Genomic DNA, 21,174 nt, shown 5'->3' with positions numbered 1-21,174 from the left:
ACTGTGAACTAATACCAGTGTCAGTACATTACTTGCTAATAATGCCTTGAACTGAATGGCAGGAGTTGTTAATTATGTTCACTAAATGTAATGTCGAATAAAAACAAAATTGATGGATTTTCATCAAGAGTAATGTGGGGTGTGTGAATATTAACATGGCCTCAGGTTATTAATGAGTGGCAAACTTACTCACAAAGCGTCAAGTGCTATGAGGAAGGACGTAACATGGCGCAACAGCAACAGGGGCTGTGATGGTGATCTCCTTGTGATGTTGGCCATGCACACCCATGGTACAATGAGCAGTTGCACGTCAGATGATACTCTTCAAGGTAGCAGGGGCATTATATCGTGCCATACACAGGGCATTATGATGTGACTAAGGAAGGATTGTATTTAAATTGAGCTACTCTGCGAAAGCCACAAAGTCTAATTGCTGTGTTTAAGTTCTGTTCGAGGTCAATTTGAGGCTAATTGTTACTGAGGCAAGACTACATTGGCAGCTGCTTGTAAGTTCCTCAGTGCAATTCAGAAGGAATCCAACATGAAATGGCTGGAAAAACGTGAACGAGGCAGATGTTGGAATCTTGAGCAAACAAGGAAGGACTCAGCAGGTCAGGCAGCCTCCGTGGTGAGAAATGGGCAGTCAATGTTTTGGGCCAGGGTCTTTTCCTGAAACATTGACTGACTGACTGTTTCTCCCCTCGATGCTGCCTGAGCTGCCGAGTTCGTCCACCTTGCAAAAAGTGACGGCCTTCTTTCTCAGCACTCACCTTAGAACTGTGATGAGTCAGTGCTAGCCACACAGGAGGTGTGATCAATCCAGGCTAGTGCTGGACAATAACCCCACCCCCCTCAACCTTTTCTCTGTCAAGTCTGACAATTCAAAATAAAATTAGGTGGAATTTTAAAAATAATTAATTTCTCAGGATCTGGTCAAGACCTAAGTTGTTTATTGTTCACTCCAAACTGCCCTAAAATAGAGTAGCTTACCTCATCTCTCTGGGTCATTTACAAGTTAATCTTATTGATGGATCTGGAGTCACACATGGCTCAGACTGGTTATGGAGGCCAGAATACCATTAGTCAAGGAGTCAGACTTTTATATAGATCAGATAGATTTGTTTTATTTATTCAAATGGTGAGGGCTTTGCAGGCAGAGCCAACATTTAATTGCCCACTCCTAATTGCCCTTGTGGTGGAGAGCTACCTTTATGAACCATTCCAGTCCCTGAAGTGTAGGTCTGCCCACACAATAGTTGGGGAGGCAGTTCCAGGATTTTGATGCAGTGAAGGTGAAGGAACAGAGATGTATTCCCATGTTTTGTGGTGATTGCTTTTTAATGAGCCAGAATTAATTTGAGGTATTCAGCTGACCTGATGGAATTTGAATGAGTCTCTGGGTCATTTTCAGCAAGGGTTCCCTTTGTGCATTGGTACCAGAGATAAATTTGCCTCTGGTATTTACTTGAAACAGCTTCACAAAGCATGGTATTTGCAGCCAAAGCCATAAGACCACAAGACATAGGAACAGAATTATGCTATTCAGTCCACTGAGTCTGCTCTGCCATTCAATTCATGGGTGATGCAAGGTGTCACACCACAATGAGAACTAAACTTAAAGGATGGTGCTAACCATATCCAGCACCACTGCTTGTCTCCCTTGTCACCAGCCCTGACTACATCCTCTACAGACCAGCAAACAAGGAACAATGGAATTGTCCTGGGACCTTACACAGGCCATTTAGTCCATTTAGCCTCTGCTTCATGCAAGCCTCCTCCTTTCTATCATGTTACCTTATCCATTATTCTTCATAATTTCGTGCACAGAATTAAACCATGTGTAGGAATGCATTGTAAAGCGTGTTCCCTTTCTATAAGATTTCAACATGAACCATAGAAACTTAACTGCCTGTACTGGGAGGCAGCCGGGAGTGGAGAGAGGAAACCAGGACTACTCCCTGCAATTGGCAAGGCCTCTCCCAAACATCCGAATTCCTGCCCCAGCTCTGGGAACAGAAGTTAACTGACTGTCTCTGCCTATGAGTGGGTGATTTCCTGAATGCAGGGCTATGATTTCAAGGTATGGAAGAAAATCAGGCTGGTGTTTTTGGAGTGTGGCACCAGAGGTAGCTCTGACAGGGGGAGGGGGCAGCTGGTGCATCACACAGTGAGCATTGCATCCAGGAGGTAAGTTATTTGATGCAACCTGACATACATTTGACAAGTTAGCCTTCATAGATCAAAATATTGAGTTAGGAGTTAGGATGTTCTGGTGAAATTGTAAAAGACATTGTTGAGGCCAAATTTGGATTATTGTGCGCAATTTTGGTCACCTACCTACAGGAAAGATATCAATACGATTGAATGAGTGCAGGGAGGTTTACTAAGATGTTGCCAGGTCTTGAGGAACTGAGTTACAGGATATAGAGGAGGTACAATTAAAACAGTGGTTTTCAAACTTTTTCTTTCCACCCAATTACCACCTTAAGTAATCCCTTACTAATTACAGAGCACCTATGACATAGGGAGTTTAGGGGAGCAATTTGAAAACCATTGGACTAGATGGACTGAAGGCCCTGTTCCTGTGCTACAGTGTTCTGTGGTTGTATGGTACAGTGGGGCATCTGGAGATTGTGGGATAGGGAGGTGACAAAGTTTGTTTAAGAGAGGTTTGATCACATCATGGAAGCTGATGGATGTGGCAGAACACAGAAGCTTGACAATTTAATTTGAAGTGATAGGGGATTGAGTGGATGTGACTGGGGACAGTGTGGGGTGTGAGGATGTGGGGGATGTGGGGGGGGGGGGTGGTGGCCTGTTGGGTGTCATTGCTTCTTCAAGAATGACAGAACTGAGGGATTTCTCTTTGGAGTGATGGAGGATCAGAGGTGACTCAGTGAGATATATAAGATTATAACAGACTTAGATCTTTTCCCTTGGGCAACAGTACCAAGTTCCAAAGAAAGTCTAATTAAGGCAAGTGGAGGAAAGTTTAGGGGAAATGCCAGAGGTATATTCTTTATTCAGAGTGTGCTGGGTGCCTAGAATGTGTTGCCAGGGATTTTGGTGGAGGCTGGTACAATAGGGGCATTCAAAAGACTCTTAGGCACATGGATGTAAGGTTATGAGTGTGAAGTATAGAAGGAATTGATTGATGTGGAGTTGATTTATAGCATCATGGGCTGAAAGGTCTGTTCTGTACTACAATGTTCTATGTACTTCACTGGCACATTATTTTTAGATAGCCTTCAGCTTTAACCCAAATTTCTGGAAGTAACATCTGCAAAGTCTCAATCGGCACAAACTGTGTGGACAACACTGCTTGGTGTGGCCTTTTATTTGTGATGTATGTGCATTTAATGAGTTGTGTGAGAATCTTTCCAAGTTCTAGTTTTACAAAATAAATGTGATTGATTTGACTTTGTAAAGTAAAATCTAGATTGTGGTTATTCAACAGCATAACAGCTTCAGTGTGCAGTTTATTATCAATGCCCATGTGTAACAGGTTTATCAGATCATGTGGCTGGAGTTGTACTGGGAGGCAGCCAGGAATGGATGGATGAAACTAGGAATAGCTGACTTACGACTGACAATGTTTGGAGCTTGCGAAGGTCTCCATGCCCTTTCCCTTCCCTCCCTGTATCTTCCAATGCCAACTGAATTTACAATGAGTGCTATGGAGGACTCTGTGAAAATTCCACCTTGCCCTGCCGAAAGCTAATCTTCAAAGCATCATTTTTCCTATAAATATTCTGTCTGTTTCTGCATGAGTTGTTTCAATCTCCTGTCTCCAATGGAGACTGTGACCTGGAAATCCTCATAATACCATCAAAGAGTACATGGATGAAAGAAGTTTTGACTTTTTAAAAATTGAACTGTTCATTATCACACATACTGAGATACAATTAAAAACTTTATTTGCATGCTATCCAGGCAGGTCAGTTCATATAACAAAACAAAAGTGCAGGGTGTAGTGTTATAGTAAGTCAAAGGGTGCAGGGTATAGTGTTGCAGTCAGTCAGAGAGGGCAGGGTGTAGTGTTACAGACAGCCAAAGAGTGCAAGGTGTAGGGTTTCAAAGTGCAGTGTATTGTGAAAAGTACAGTTAAAACAGTGCAAGGGCATTGTCTTTTACCAATGAGATGACCATGTAAGAGTCTGATAACAGCAGGAAAACCATCCATGAATCTGGAGTTTGGTCTTTTTAACTTCATGTATCTTCTGTATTACAGCGGGGGGTGGGGGGTGGGGTGGAAGAGAGTATGACTGTGGGATGGGTCCTTTAACGTGTTGCCAGCTTTCCTGAGATGGTAGGAGGTGACACAGAATTTTTCACATCAGCTATGACTACTCGTGATCTTTTGTGCCCAAAGTGGACAGCACTCAAAAAATCCACTCACTCCTGCCAGAATGGTAAGCTTCTTCCGATTCCACAGGTGCCTGTCATCTTGCCTTCAAATCTTCCCTTAGATGCACACACATCCATGGTCACTTTATCTGGCAGTAATATCCTGTATCCAGAGTGTGTTGTGATCAATGGCAGGCAGGCTGTGTTGTGTTTCTCCTGGTCTTGTTACAATTACTTTGAATTGCTTTAAGTCTGGTTTAAATGACTGAATTTAGTCAATTACAGTGGAGCTGGACACACCTGTATTACTTCAATTGACTACTGCCTCCAGATTTTATACATCAACGACAGATAAGAGCAGCTAAATGAATCCAATTAAAAAGAAAGATTAAGGGCATTAAATCAATCATTTGAAATATGGGCTCCATCCTTGGCAAGCTTCTCCTCTGTGCTGGGGGATGACCAACTCCTACAATCAATCGATGTCCATTGATTGCACTGATTCAGAGGAGATTAATGTTCCGGTTTATGTTCATCAGTTTGTCCATTGACTTGGGCTTCAAGTTCAAGTTTATTGTCACATGTATCACTGGTGTGATAGAGATTGTTTTGTGAGCAGGCCAGATAGACAACTCATAATTATACAACAAGTTAGACACAGTGCAGAAGTGCAGATTTACAGAGAGAGATCAGCTGGTACAGAGCAAAGGCAATATCCTTTTATGTTTTCAATGTTCATTCAGGAGGTTGATAACGGCGGGGAAGAACTGTCCTTGAATACTTAATGCATCTTCTAACTGACAGGAAGGGGGCGAAGAGAGTGTGGTCTTGGGATGAGTCTTTCAATATGTTGGCCGCTTTTCCAAGGCAATGGGGGAGTTCTAGATGGAATTGATGGGGGGGGGGGGAGGTGTGTGTGATGGTTGAGGAGCTTAACAACCCAATTTTTAAAAAACTGGCAGAGTGACCTTAAGCTTTGGGAGAGGAAAAGGAGTGAGATGGCAGATGAAGCAGTTTTAAGACTCTGATGGTATTATGTCTGACTGGGATAACTTTCTTAACTGTGCTTTTGGCCTGAACCAGTCGAGGTCCCATGTTGGGCATGGTCCCATGACCTTTCGGACAAGGTCTTGGGATTGTATGGCTCCCAGTAGTTCTCCCAGGTTGGTTGCGAAACAGTCATTTCTATCAACTGCGGCAGAGCCAATGCCCATTACTGGTGAATCCAGGAAGGCTGAAAAATGAGTTAAACTAAAAAGTCTACAGATGCTGGGGGTGAGTGCAATACACACGCAAATGTGCTGGACAACCTCAGCAGGTCACGCAGCATCCATAGGAAGCAAAGGGAAACTAAGGTTTTGGCCTTGGGGCCTTCATCAGGAATAAGAAAAAAACGGGAAGACCCTCGAATAAACAAAAGGTGACAAGAGGGATAGAAGAGAGGTGGGAGAAAGGGGCAGGGGGAGGAGCACAGGCTCACAGGTAAAAGGTCATAGGTGGATGCAGGTGGGAGGGCAGAAGAGAAAGAAGCTGTGAAGTGACAGGAGAGAGGGCAGCTCTCTCTGATAGGAGAAGGTAGGGAAGGAGGTGGGTTTGGAGGAAAGGAGACAGAGGGAGTCTGGAGAGGAGGCTAATGGAAATTGGAGGTCAATAGTGATGCCATCTGGTTGGAGAGTGCCCAGTCAGAATATAAGGTGAATATAAATGTAACCTTTCTCACTTGTGAACTTGTGGAACTCACTGCCACAGAAACCTGTTAAGGCCAGTTCATTAGATACATTTAAGGCATATAAGATTATGAGCATCTTAAATAGGATGGACAGCCAGCACCTTTTTCTTGGGATGACAGTAGCCAATACCAGAGGCTATCTGTTTAAAGTGAGTGGAAGAAAGTTTAGGGGAGATGTCAGAGGTAAGTTTTTTACACAGTGGTGGGTGCCTGGTATGTATTGCTAGGTGTGGTGCCGAAGGCTGATACAATAGTGAAGAAAAGATAAAAGGTTATGAGTGTGAAGTTGGGAAGGTTGAGATTGTTGTGGTGTAGTTTTACATTGGTCGGCGCCATATTGTGGGCTGAAGGAACTGCACTGTGCTGTAATGTTTGATGTTCTATGTTCAGCAGGGAGTTAGATGTGGCCCTGTTGGCTAAAGGGATCAAGGAGGATGGAGATAAAACAGGAATAGGCTACTGAAGTCACATGATCAGCCATCAAATTCCTGGGTGTCAATATTCCCAAGGATCTGTCGTGGAGCCTCCATGTCGATGCAATCATGAAGAAAGCTCAGCCGAAGCTATACTTTGTCAAGTCAAGTCACCTTTATTTGTTGTTCATACCATGCTTGCAGTGTAAAGATGGGATAGTGCTTCTCTCAAACCATGGAGCATATTTACATAAATGTAAGTTAGAATAGAAGTTAAACACATTTGACATATTAAAATATATACAGTAACAATCTGCAGTACTCAATCCACAAATGTTCTGAGAGTTCAGGAGTCTGATGGCTTGGAGTAAAAAGCTGTTGCCCAATCTGGACATAAGGGCATGAGTACTGCAGTACCTCCTACCAGATGAAAGAAGGGAGAACAGTTTACATGAGAGGTGTGTGAAGTTAGATGAGATTCGGTATGTCACCAAAGACTCTCGAAAACCTCTTCAGGGGTACTGTGGAGAGCATCCTGGCTGGTTGCATCACTGCCTGGATTGGAGGTGCCAATGCTCAGGACAAGAAAAATCTCCAGAGGGTCGTTAACTCAGTCTGCGATGTCACATGCACCAGATTTCACTCCATCAAGGACATCTACAAGAGGCAGTATCTTAAGAAAGCTGCCTCTATCCTCCAGGACCTCCAGCACCCAGACCATGCCCTCTTCACTCTGCTACCATCAGGAAAAAGGATCTGTGTCCATATTATTCTGTGACTCGCTAAGAATGTGTATATTTCACCTCAGCAGATCTTGAAGAGCTTCATTACAGGCAGTAGATGAGAGAAAGCAGCCAAGCAGTTTCTATTTCTGATACAAATATCAATGGGATCAATGTGTCAAAATGTAAACTATATGATTGACAACTCTAAGACAGCTCTTTCTGGCAGCAATTGTCCAATGAACCACAAGTGTGTTGGATAACAATTTATTTTCACAAAACTTACATAAACTTGAACAGAAATTCATGTTTTTTGAGATCCTTGCTTGAGAGATTTGTTGATTTAGCCACATTCAAAGTTTAATGACTTTTTTAAGCTCTCTTTCAAGTTCTTTGTAACTGGCGACGTGTCACATGTATAGGAATAGAGTAATGGGGTTGTACAGCCCAGAAATAAACCCTTTTGCCCAACTTATCCATGCTGACCAAGTTATCTTCCCAAGCCAATCCCATTTGCCTATGTCTGACCCCTCTCCCTCTAAACTTGTGATTTTCAAACTGCCCCCCCACCCAAACTCACATTCCACCTTAAGCAATCCCTATGCCATACGTGCTCTGTAATTAGTAAGGGATTGCTTAAGGTGGTATGTGAATAGATAGAAAAAGGTTTGAAATCCACTGTTTTAATTGTACCTTATTGACTTGTTATGTGCACAGTTTCATAACTCCAAAGGAAATGGGCTAATGACAATTTTTCTCAAGCAAAATATTTCAGTAACAATTGGATCTAGAGCAGTGATTCTCAACCTTCCCTTCCCACTCACCTTAAGCGATCCCTTACTAATCACAGAGCACTTATGGCATAGGGATCACTTAAGGTAGAATGTGAGTTTAAGGGGCAGTTTGAAAACCACTGGTCTGAACCTTTCCTATCCTTGTCTGTCTTAATGTCTTTCAAATGGTGTATCAGAGCCAGGTCCACCAGGCTAACAGCTTCTTACCATGTGCAGTGAGGATGCTGATCAACCAAAATAACTGTTCACACTGAGCAGCCGAGACTCAGGAGACTCAGGTTCATGAAACAAAATTTATTTATTTGTATATATGAATGCTTGTCCTGCATGTGTATTGTTTGTCTGTATGTCTGTGTTATGTCTGGTTGTGCATCTGTACGTTTTTGCACCAAGGACTAGAGAATGCTGCTTCATCAGGTTATACTTGTGCAATTAGTTGACAATAAACTTGACTTAATTGTACCTGTCTTTATCCCTTCCATTTTCCCACCATTGTGTGAAAAAGTGCTATCTAGGTCCCCTTTTAAATATTTTCCTCTGACCTTAGAATCCCCAGCCTCAGGGAAAAGACTCTACTTCCCTTTTCATAGAAGACAACACAAAGCTATTTCAACGCCCAGTGTTCTGGGTTTGAATCCCCCACCTGTATCCTGTTAATTAGGTGCAATTTGATGGCATGGGTTTCATACACTGGAAGAGCCTTGCTATACCATTAACATTTAAAAAAATTGACATCCATGCCCTTCATGATTTTATAAACCTCTGTAAAGTCTCCCCTCAGCCTCCCACACTCCAGGGAGAAAAGTCACATACCATCCAGCATTCCCCCTTTATAAATCTATACAAAGTGAATGGAGGAAAGTTTAGAGGAGACATCAGGTGTATGTGTTTACACAGATAGTTGTGGGTATCTGTAATACCTTGCCAGGTATGGTGGTGGAGGATGAAAGTTTGGGGGCATTTAACAGACTCTTCGGCAGGCACATGGATGAAATAGAGGTTTTGAGGTGGGAAGGGTTTAGTATTTTTTGGTAGGAACATATAGGATGGCAGAACATGGAGGGCTGAAGAGCCTGTACCATGCTGTAATGTTCAATGTTCTATAATTCAACCTTACTCATCTCGGGAACATTGTTATGAATCTTTCCTGCAGCTTTTCCAACTTAATGGGTGGATCAGCAGGATGATCGGAACAGTGCTCTATTATAACAGCACCATTTCACTGCGTGCTATTAGAATTTGGACTTGGTGATCCATAGCAAACTTTATACCATTTTTATTTCTTCTTTCTTCTTTGGCTTGGCTTCGCGGACAAAGATTTATGACCAACCCTCTTTACTATCTTCTTCAGCATGATGCTGAAACAAGCCAATAAAAACCTCAACAATGAAGACGGTGTTTACATCCGGTACCACACGGATGGCAGTCTCTTCAATCTGAGGCGCCTGCAAGCTCACACCAAGACACAAGAGCAACTTGTCCGTGAACTACTCTTTGCAGACGATGCCGCTTTAGTTGCCCATTCAGAGCCAGCTCTCCAGCGCATGACGTCCTGTTTTGTGGAAACCATTTTTATACAGTGGATATAAAAGCGGAGTGGAGAGCATGGGCTCCCACCTTGAGTCTGCTGTGCAGGCTATTTTCTGTTGTTTGCAGCCTGTGCAGAGAATAGAGTGGAAATTCTTGTTTGTGCATCAGTCAAGCAGCTTGTGTGTGGTGGTTATAATGATGTTATCAGCTTGAGTGTGAGAATTTATGGATGTTCCCTGAAGACCAATAAACTAACATTAAAGCTGCAATTAAGCAACCAGTTGGAATGAGCCAGAAGTCAGTCAGTCTGTAAAATGGAGGTTCTAAAAAGGGAGCAGCGGCTGTGAAGACAACACCATTTGAAGGCAGATTATCATCTTCCTACTCATGTTATATAATGCTGAATTATTGGAAACATCCATGCAATTCACAGTGTCGGAACTGCTGAACGAGAGAAGGATAGTTGAGAGAAAAAACATAATTCATGCACAATAAATTGAAAGGTGTTAAAGGGTAAAAAAAAAGATTGAGAAAAGGTGCAGGAATATAAACAATGGCTGGAATTGTTTTGTTTTAATTAACTGGTAAAAGAAATATGTGCTAAAACAAACAGTTCTTTTTTTCTGTATATTAGTGTACAAAAATCACTAAGTTTCAACCTTGAGAAAGAGAATGTGGATTTAGATGTGGTAATAAATGTGGTTACACCGACAACCCAGAAAAGGAGGCACAATTGTTTTTTTCCTTGAGTAAGAAAAGGTACAAGGACTGCCTAAAGAAATCTCTTGGTGCCTGCCACATTGACCACCGCCAGTGGGCTGATATCGCCTCAAATCGTGCATCTTGGCGCCTCACAGTTTGGCGGGCAGCAACCTCCTTTGAAGAAGACCGTAGAGCCCACCTCACTGACAAAAGCCAAAGGAGGAAAAACCCAACACCCAACCCCAACCAACCAATTTTCCCCTGCAGCCGCTGCAACCGTGTCTGCCTGTCCCGCATCGGACTTGTCAGCCACAAACGAGCCTGCAGCTGACGTGGACTTTTACCCCCTCCATAAATCTTCGTCCGCGAAGCCAAGCCAAAGAAGAAGACAGCAAATGATAGAAATCTGTTCTTCAACATACAATTAAGGGACCCTATGAACTTGGCAACCTGGTGACTACAAACTTGAGTTAAACAAGAAAGTCTTTAGATGCTGGGGCTGTGTTCAATACACATCTGTGCTGGAGAAACTCAGCAGGTCATGTAGTATCTACAGGAAGAAACTAATTCCTGACAAAGGGCCAACTCCCGAAATATTGGTTATCCTTTCGTTCCTATGTGGCCTGCTGATTTTCTCCTGCACATTTGTGTATAACACCTACAAACAGATCCTGAGGCAGGGTCTCAACCTGAAACATTGACCGTCCCTATCCTCCACAGATGTTGCTTGACTTGCTGAGTTCTGCCAGCAGCTTATGTTTTGATATGTGTGCATGTGGGTGCACAGTCCGGAGGAATGTTAATGTCATCTGGTTGTATATGTACAGTCAGATGATAATAAATTTGAATCTGATGTGAACAGGGAGCATTGGGGAGTTCTTGCTCTTCCTTAAAAAGTGTAATGGAATCAGTGACAGGGATACAGAGGGTTACAGCCGTAGCGCCACTGCCTTACAGCTCTACTGACTTGGGTTCAACCCCGACCTCAGCTGCCATCTGTGTGGTGTTTGCACATGCTCTTTGTGACTCTGGATTTCTGTGGAATGCTCCAATTTCCTCTTGCATCCTGAAAATAGGGAGATTGGTATGTTAACAAAATCTCTGCAGATGGTGAGGAACTGGAACAACACCCAAAAATGCTGGAGGAACTCAGCAGGTCACGCAGCATCGGTGGATCAACATTCTGGGGCCTTGATCTGGACTCTCCATGACCTGCTGTGTTAGACCAGCACTTTTCTGTGTTATACAGACTAGTAGATTACTTGGATTTGATGGGAATGGGAGAGCAAAAGAAAGGAATATGGGATTGGTGAACATTTAAAAGAGATGTACAGGGCAAGAATTTTATTCCAGGGTAATGGAGAAATCAGATATGATAATATGGTTTAAGAGGCCATCAGGTAAAATATGCAGAGGATGGAGGTGGGCAGGGGTGATCTCATTTAATTTGGCATCCTTTTTCGCACATACATTGTGAGCTGAAGGGCCTGCTGTATGTTGTAGAGTGAGATCCATGTAAAAATGGGTCTGTGTGGATGGTGGGCCGACAGGCCTCCTTCCCTGCTATATCCCCCTATGATTCTATGACTATCCGATATGTAAACCAGGCAAAACCTCAGTAAGTAAAGGTGACATGTCAGCACAACACTATTACGGTTCAAATCCCCTGCTGTTTGTAAGGAGTTTGTATGTTCTCCTGTAGGTGCTCTGATTTCCTCCCACCTTCCAAAGATGTACAGGATTAGTGGGTTAATTCATCCAATGGGTTTACTTGGGCAGCGTCAGCTCATGTGTTGGAAGGGCTTTACCATGCTGTATCTTTGAATTTTTTTAATTAAAAAAACCTCTGACAAGGCAGCACTCCTTCATTACTGCACCAGTTGTGGGGTTTGGGTCCTTAACAACCAGCCCAGAGGCAGGAGCCCTCTCCGTTCAGCCAGGTAGCCTCACAGAATCCACATCAACAGTTGGATTTCCTACATGTGAACATTAGGTGAGGAGAAAGCTGGCTCATCAACAAGCATCATTTCCACTGATTGTTTTCTTTTCCCAAAATGGAACATGATTGAATGGGGGAACCTACAGAGCGGATGGTTCATTAGTAATTTTTGGCAAACAGGCTGGTAATTTGTGAATCGGTTATTGCTCCAAGTATCTACTCAGGGTTACAACAGGAATGATTTCAAGCAAATATTGGCTTAGCAAAGCACTTTTATCAGCTAGTGCATTCTCAGCAATCAAAGCGGAATGGAGTGACACACTCAGTACCCCACATTTACAGACAGCATCGGGAAACTATTTGTGTCCTGTCTGGGAATATTACGATGCCTGAACATAATACAGAGGGAGCTAGTAATATGTGGACAGATGATGTGGAGTTTGATGTCATTAGAAGACTTGTCCGTAAACAAATGATTTGCATTAACTAAGTTGACATTTGTTTGGATAATATTGCTGAAGCAGATGCTATATCATCAAAATGAAAATCTTATTTTCCACATTCTCTGCACATGCTCTTTGAGTGAAGCTTTAAAAAAATCCAGGTAAAGCAATTGCTTTTTCAGAAAGTTGTTGTGATGACATTGGATACGCAATCTTAAATACTGGTCCTGAATGATGTGGACTTGATCTTTGTGCATGCATTGAGATCAGACTGGAGGATGTCCTGCTCTAAAAGGCTGAAGGGTCAGTGAGTAGTTAATTGCCACAACTCCATCATACGAAGGGAGAAGCTGTGTTTGCTCCTAATTGTTTTTCTTTGCTTGTAGACTAGTACAACTTCACTTGGAAATGGAACACTAGTCAGTAAAAGTTAAACAAGAAAATTTGCAGATGCTAGATAAATCTTACCTTGATAAAGGGCTCAAGCCCAAAACGTCAGTTATGTATTTTTACCTTTGTCATATAAAGGACACTGTTTGACCTGCTGAGTTTCTCCAGCTTTGTGCTTTTACTTTAACCATGGTGTCTACAGATTTTCGTGTTTTACTTGCAGATGCTGGAATCGAGTTGAAGTGCCAGTTAATGAAGAAGACGAAGGCTGTGTAGTTAACCAGGAATCATGGCTTTTATTAGCAGGAACTAGTGGTACAATAATGAAAGACAATGGGTGCATACACAGTTATACCCAACAGGAGTGTCTTTAGTGGTAGAGATAATACACGTCCAATGTCAGTAAAGCAGACTAAGCACAGCGAGAGACTGACAGCACAACACAGATTTACCACATGAGTGCAGTACACAAAAGTGCTGGGTAAGCTTAGCAGGTCATGCAGTATCCATGAGAAGTAACAGGTAACCCATGTTTCGGACCTGAGCCTTCTCTCAAGAATCAATAATCTGTTTAATTTTTTTTTCATTGAGAGATACAGCATGATAGCAGGCCCTTCCAGCCCAGGAGCCCGCACCGCCCATATATAACTATGTGACCAACTAATCCTCTGTGTATGTGAAACCTTACCATGCTCTCTTGCAAATGGAGAGAGTGATGACAAAGGTGTGACATAAATGCTGCCTCTTGCACCACGGCCAGTATACTGCAATGACCAGTATGCAAAGTCCATTGATTATATTGAGTTTACATTTACATTTTGATATCTACATTGACATCGACACTGTATACCTGCCATTCATGCACATATTCCATGATTGCAATCTTCCCAACATGGAGAGAAGGAGGGAAGGAATAGAGGAAATATAATTTTCATTGGGAATGATTGAGAATGGAAATAATGGTGAATGTCTTCAAAGACTCACTCATAATGAGAACTAAAATAGAGGTCATCTCCAATGCAAAGCCATCACAAGTAGACAGGACCAAAATTTTCAAAAAGCATCTCATTGCACTACATTCATAGACTGCCTGTGAACACAGCATGGTATCAATCACTTGGGCCCTATACAGAGTGCTGTTTGTAAACACTGCACCCGCCCCCATCCCCCCACACCCCTTCTCTCCTGCAGGTCAGTAGAACAGGTGATACAGGACTCCCTTTCACCAGACAATGCATTTGGCACACAAGAGCCAAGCCAGGCTGAGCAAAGTAACGAGCGGCAAAGACATCTGAGCTGCCCAGGTTTGTTTAACTGAGCCATATTATCTTTCTGCAGTCTGTGGCATGCAGCTGAGCTTCAGTGAGCAAGTCAAGCCTCACGTTTCGCTCTCCACAATGGGTCTATTGTCTTCCTCCATACAACAAAGCACAGACCCAACTGAGAATCAATAAACAGGCAAATATTGTTCCGATGGAAACCAATTTGTAAATACTTTGTGGGTGGGGGGGGGGGGGGGCGGGGAAAACATTGCTCTTTTCTGTTTTGGGGGAGAGTAATTGTATTGGGGTGGGCAGGGGGGAGGTTGGGGAAATGGGCAGAATGCATTTCTTAGACCACAATCTATTGAAGAACAAAGAAAGAAATGAGGGATCAAAGAATTAGTTTGAAATACACCTGACACTTTGGAACTTTGGCTCGAATCCAGGCCTTGCTTTTGACCACAGGGGAAGAGGGTCACAAAGCATATAGCAATTTGTCCCTATTTTCATCAGGTTCCACATATGATATCTTTAAAGGTTGCCAGAAATGTTTTTAAAACTCTGCAATTCAATACACTTCCACTGAAAATTCTGGGAGCAGTTTTGCAAAGGAGCCTCCTTTCTCTGGGGGTTCTTTGGAGTAGAATGTACAGATACATTGTGCTTGTTCAGGAACCGGAAAGAGCAAAGAGACTACACCTTCCATTAAAGGGTGTTGTTGCTGACCCTGCAAAGCCCTGGTCTCTCTGGGATTGAAAACATTTTCTAACTAAATAGGAGGTCATTTGGTCCATCAAGTGTATGCTGGCTCCCAAAGCATTCCCATTTCTCCACTAATTTTCTCCACATTCCTATCAAATTCCCTAATCCTCCACCCCCTGCATGGATTCTATCTATCACCCACACACATGAGAAAATATTCAGCGGCCAATTAACACCCCCCCACCCCCCAACCAGCCCAAATGACTTTAAAATGTGGGAGGAAACAGGACCATCTGGTGAAAACCAAGAGGTTACAGAGGAACAGAAGTAGGAGGATCTGGTCACTTACCCCTTGCTACACATAGTAGATCACATAAGCAATGCCATACATACATTAGATCATAGGAACCAGGAGCAGGAGTCGCCCATTTGACCCGATGAGCTTGTTCTGCCAATCAGTGAACTCAGCTCAGCTCTCTGCCTTTGCCCCATAACCCTTAATTCTCCTGGCATGCAAAAATCTATCTAGCTCTGTCTTAAATATATTTAATGAGACAGCCTTGTGCAGACAGCCTTGTGCTTGCTTGTGCAGAGAATTCAACAGATTTACTGCTGTTTGGGAGAAGCAGTTCCTCCACATCTCTTGACGAAAGGCTCAGACCCGAAACATTGGTTAGATGTCTTTACCTCCTATGGACGCTGCAAGATTTGCTAAGTTCCTCCAGCATTTTTGTGTTTTGTCTCCAATCACTGTGTCTGCAGATTTTTGTACTTTCCTCCTCATCTAAGTCTATGTTACCTCCCGCGTTCAAGCACATGCAAGAATCCCTGCTTGATGTCATTAAAAACCTATCAGATATTAGCCATATACCAATAGAAGACCCCATAATCTTTCAGCAGATCTTTCACTTGGTCTGCATTAAAATTCAGGGCCCAGAGGTGAAAGGTCAATGCTGTCATTGACTTTAACACCCAATATTTCAACCACAATAGCCACAATTTAGTCTCAGTCCAGCTGTAATCAGGTTGGAGAGGGAAAAGGTAATTCTCTCTGCAACTATGGCTTCCTACCTGCAACCAGCATGTAAGTAAGTCTTTGGTATATTAAAGTGTTTATAGACATGTGGGAGCTTCACCAATGGTTTATTGTTAAGACATGACTTATTTCTCATCATTCTCAAAATTATTCCAATCGGAGTGATGAATATTCATTCTGGCCTCCACCCAGAAGCTGTATGTGAGACACCTTCCCCTTCACCCCCCTACCCCAGTTGCATGAGGGAGGCTCCTTGGCCTGTCCGACTGATTTGATGCCCATCATTTTCCCAATCCAGATGGATTGTTAAATTACCTCCTCACTCCCAACTGAGTGTTCTCTTAATTCTTCCTTAAACCTTTCCGATTCCTGATACTTAGGTAATGACGAGATGACGCCCTTGAAAGAAACTGAAACAGTTGGCTTTCTTTTCATTCTACTTCCCCAACATTCTTCTGTTCTTTGAATCCCTGAAACCTCTGGAGACTTGCAAACCCTTCTTTCCTTTTTATGCTTACTTACTGAACCTCAGTGTTTCCATCCCCATACCACCCCCGAGGCCACAGCCCACTCCTCGCATGGACGGAATATAATGCAGTGAATACTGTATGTTTACCAGCTCTGCAAGGATCAGTAGATCAGAGAGTCCACCTGGAACAATGATTCCCCTCATTATCTTCACTGACTCTTCTGCTGGGCACTCAGTAGCCTACAAGTGGGGTCTTAGGAAGTCAAAGGCAATGCCTCAACCTTCATAGCTGAAGCAGGGAAATCCATCGCCGTAGAAACAGGTAGTAACTGTAACAAAAGAGATCTGCTACATGGCACTGGCTTTGATTGAAAGGCTCCTTTGTGTGATTTCATTTTGAAGGGGTTGAGGAAGATTAAGATAAAACCCACTATATTTCGCTTGGAAGCTGTTTCCCTGCCAGCCCCTTTCATAATTGTCAGTGTTTTAGGATGAAAGCTGAATAAGTAAAGGTCTAGTCTCTCTGCTGGGCTGCACTTTTGGGAGCAATATGCTCTGTGTTATTGGCTGCTTGTTGCGCGGTGTTATTACAGAATGATAATCAGTTTTTCTTTTTATAGGCCTTGGTAACCATTCTGCCATCCCCATGTTACATTTATCTGGCAACAGATCGAAAGTGCGTTCTGTAGATTATCTTTAATTTCCCAAGTTGTGTTGTGAATGAGGCGGTGAAAACAAGGCCATCAAGATCTTGCCAGAAACAGCTGCCTTGAGCGAGGGGCAGCAGGGAGGGCAGAGGTGGATGGAGGTTTGGGGTACTGTGGAGCCAGAAAAAGGTGGGCTCGCACAACCAGGCGGACCTGTCTAATTCAGTCCTCGCTGATCCCGCCGACAGTTCCATACACGAGAGACTGCAGATGCTGGAATCTGGAGCAAAAAAAACCTTACCCACTGGAGGAATTCAGTAGGCTGAGCAGCATCAGTAGGAGAAAAAGAATGGTGGACGTTTCAAGTTAGAAGCCTTCATCAAGCTGCTCCAATCTCTGTCCTTATTTCCCAGTGACCCTATAATTTGCTTGGACTCACATGTGGCCATTAACCATTGCCCCCTAAACTTTGGATTCTTTCACAAATACACCAAGGGCAATTAATCTACTAACCCGACATTTGGACATGGGAGGAAACAGAGCACCTGGGGAGTGAAAGGAGATGAAATTCCATGGGTCACAGGGAGAATGTGAAACCTCACACAGACATCACCCAAGGTCAGGACCAAACCCGGGCCACTGGAGCTGAGATAAAGAATGAGGGAGCTGAAAGATCTAGCATTAGTTGGGGTGCTTGTACAATACCTGTGGAGCTGGAGAAGGTCTCCAATGTGGGGAAGCAGAGGCAGCAGAAGGATTTGAATGCAAAGATGCGAATACTAACTGAGGTGTTCCTGAGGTGAGGGGACAATATATGGCATGGAGCTACAGGAGGTGATCAAATCAGGCTCCTTCCCCATTCAATGGGTGGGGGCTTTATTGGTTTACCAGGCAGTCCCAGGGTACATGCCTGCCAAATAAACAGTGTTGGAGGCACAGAAGGAGTGTGAGGTGGGACTGGTTAGCAAGGAGGGTAACTGTGGCTGGTTAGGGAGTGTGATCACTGTGTGTTGCCTATCGTGGAGACAGGTCACATAAAACAGATCAATGATACAGATTACTGATTGTAGCGTTTAACCAGTAAGAAGGATGGGTTATTGTGTTGATTGGAGAGAAGAATGAGTTATTGAGTGTGACCAATCAGTGACATGGGTTAATGAGGGTGATCCATTGGTCATATGCTTTCTAAGTGTTGTTAGTCAGTGAGACAGGTTACTGTAACTGACCATTCATTCAGGTGGATTACTCTGTGCGATCAGTAAGTCAGACAAAATGTTGAGAGTGACTGTTTGGAGAAGTCAGGTTACTGAGTGTGACCAGGAGCTGTGAGATGGGTTACTGTTTCTTATGCTAGACATTTGTTGATTTTCATAATAACATTCTCTCTACAATACACATGGATTGGATTTGTTGTTAGTAATGTTGACAGATACATGGATGGGAAGGATTTGAAAGAATATGGACCATATAGGACTAGCCTAGAATACCAATGACTGGACATACTGTATCACAATGCAGACACAGTGTGGAGCTGATGGAGAGAATGTGAGATGTTCAGCCTGGCCCATGTGCTGGTTATTGGTGCACATGCAATTCTGTGAATCTTGTGATGACAGATTCCTGTTTCCACTCATTCTCATCACAGGTTACTGTCAAAATGCCGGAGGAACTCAGTGGGTCAGGCAGCATCCATGGAAGGCAATAGACAGTTAATGTTGCAAGAGAAACCCTTCATTAGGATCTGGACAAAAGAGGGAAGGATCCCAAATAAAATGGTGGGCAGCATGCTGGCAGGTGAATACGGGTAAGAGAGGGAAGAAGGTGGGTGGGGGAGAGGGAAGAGATGGGAATAATGTAAATGATGAAAGGAGGAAGAGGCAGAGGGCCAAGGAAGACACACTCTGATAGGAGAGGACAGTTGATGATCGAAAGAAGGAAAATAAGTCATTTAGAGAGGGCCGGGGTGGGGGAGGGGAAATAGAGGAAAGGAGAAGGAGAAATGGGAAAGCAATGGGGGAGTGGGTTGCGGGAAATTGGAGAAGTCAATTTTGATGCCATCTGGTTGGAGACTGGCGTGTTGGAATATAAGGTGCATGGCCTCAATATGACAGTAAAGTAGGCCATGGATAGACACGTGCATGTGGGAATTGGAAGTGGGACTGCAGTGGCTGGATACTGGGAGATCCTGGCTGTTGTAGGGGATAGAGTGGAGGTGCTCAATGAAGCCATTTCCTCATTCAGAATCCAGGTTCCTTGATGTGTAGGAAGCTGCTCTGGGTGCAGTAAGTGACCCCCTTCAGATTTGCAGGTGAGGTGTTGCCTCACTTGGAAGGACTGGTTTCTGATGACAGCACCAGGTAAATAACACAACTGCTCTTCCAAATTGCCTCTCTCAAAAGTGAAATCTCTGGGCACGTGAATCAATGGAGAACATTCCACTGCTGAGTCAGCTTATTCGGAGTACAACATAGGACGGATATACTGGAGCTTTTCTCCCTGGAGCATAGGAAGCTGAGGGATGCACCTTTTGGAGGTTTATAAGGTTAATGCTCACAGTCTTTTTTCCAGGGTGGGGGTTTTAAAACTACAGGACATAAATTTAAGGCGAAAGGGGAAAGATTTAAAAGTGACCTCAGTGGCAACTTTTTAACACAAAGTTTGGTATGTATGTGCCAGAGGGTGTTTAAAAATTTAAAGTTTATTTGTCAAAAAATACCTAATGCAGTGAGAAGAAAAGTGGAAGAGGCAAATGTGACATTTGTGGATAAGAAATGCTCAGACGAATATGAACCAAATGCAGGCAAATAGGACTAGCCTGGTCAGCATGGACATGTTGGGCTGTAGGGCCTGTTTCCATGCTGTGGTACCACAGCACAGTCCCACCTCAGTTTGATGGAAGGCTCATTTGAGGATGAATGTATGAAAAAAGGGAGACTGCAAACATTTCACAATCTCCAATTTTCTGAAGTAGGTGCTACCAGGTCTTCTCCAGTTATGTGGTAAACACACCCCATGCCACGCTGACACGGCAATATCCACCACCTTGGGAAAAACCAATACTTGCAAAGTTGCAAGCATTTCTCTGTTTTATGGACAGTGGAAGTTGATTTGTTAGCCTTTGGGGCATATTATCTATTTTGAGGAATAGAATGTTTGTACTTTGGTGGGGAAATGACCCTCCAGCACTATCACTGTGGGTGGGAGGTGTGGTCATGGATAGTGGATGATGGGAGGGCCCATCTCCAGGTGTCTGCCAATGCTCTCTTTGTCCAGTCACATGGTAGACCAATTGCTGCCTCCTTGGTGAGCATGAGTCATATGGAGAACAGAGAGAAATGGAGAGCGAGGTCAATCATGTGACCTGTTCTCTTGGGCCCACTTATTTAAATGTCAACATTGGCCCAGAAAATAAGTTTTATTGTGTTAGAAGTTAAAACATTAATTATAATGCAGTGCATCAGGCTGAATAGGACATCTGGATCCAAGATGACTCAATTTATTTAATACAGCATCCTCCACCCAAGAGACTTCAGAAATGGTGGCAGGAGACAAGGCTATGAGGCAATAAATCATGAAGCATGCTTGTATTACCATTCAACCTACTTTGAACTGTTTTATTTCAATAACAATTAATGTCATCTCTTTTATACTAACAACAATGATACATGACTCAGAAGGTATCCTACCATCACCCCACCATCATCCCATTGTGTCTCCCCATCCCACCATCTCTCCATCCCATTGTGTCTCCCCATCCCACCATCTCTCCATCCCGTTGTGTCTCCCCATCCCACCATCTCTCCATCCCATTGTGTTTCCCCATCCCACCATCTCTCCATCCCATTGTGTCTCCCCATGCCACCATCTCTCCATCCCATTGTGTCTCCCCATCCCACCATCTCTTCATCCCATGTTTCCCCATCTCACTGTGTCTCCCCATCCCACCGCATCTCCCCATACACTATCCCATGCTGTCACTCCATTCCACCAGCAATGCAGTGGCATCATCTTTGACCAATAGAATGTCATAGGCAATGCAAGAGGATAGT

General features: G+C 43.5%; 1 protein-coding gene across 1 annotated transcript in view; it reads left to right on the top strand.

Annotated features, from left to right (window-relative positions):
* LOC138765298 (LIM homeobox transcription factor 1-alpha-like) overlaps positions 1–21,174 on the top strand; it is a 301,003-nt gene that overhangs the window by 1,588 nt on the left and 278,241 nt on the right. The window lies entirely within an intron of this gene.

Source organism: Narcine bancroftii, chromosome 5 (genome assembly GCF_036971445.1).
Source record: "Narcine bancroftii isolate sNarBan1 chromosome 5, sNarBan1.hap1, whole genome shotgun sequence".
Classification (NCBI taxonomy): domain Eukaryota; kingdom Metazoa; phylum Chordata; class Chondrichthyes; order Torpediniformes; family Narcinidae; genus Narcine; species Narcine bancroftii.
The sequence above is the reverse complement of the archived record's forward strand: the minus strand, read 5'-3'. Positions and strand labels throughout refer to the sequence as shown.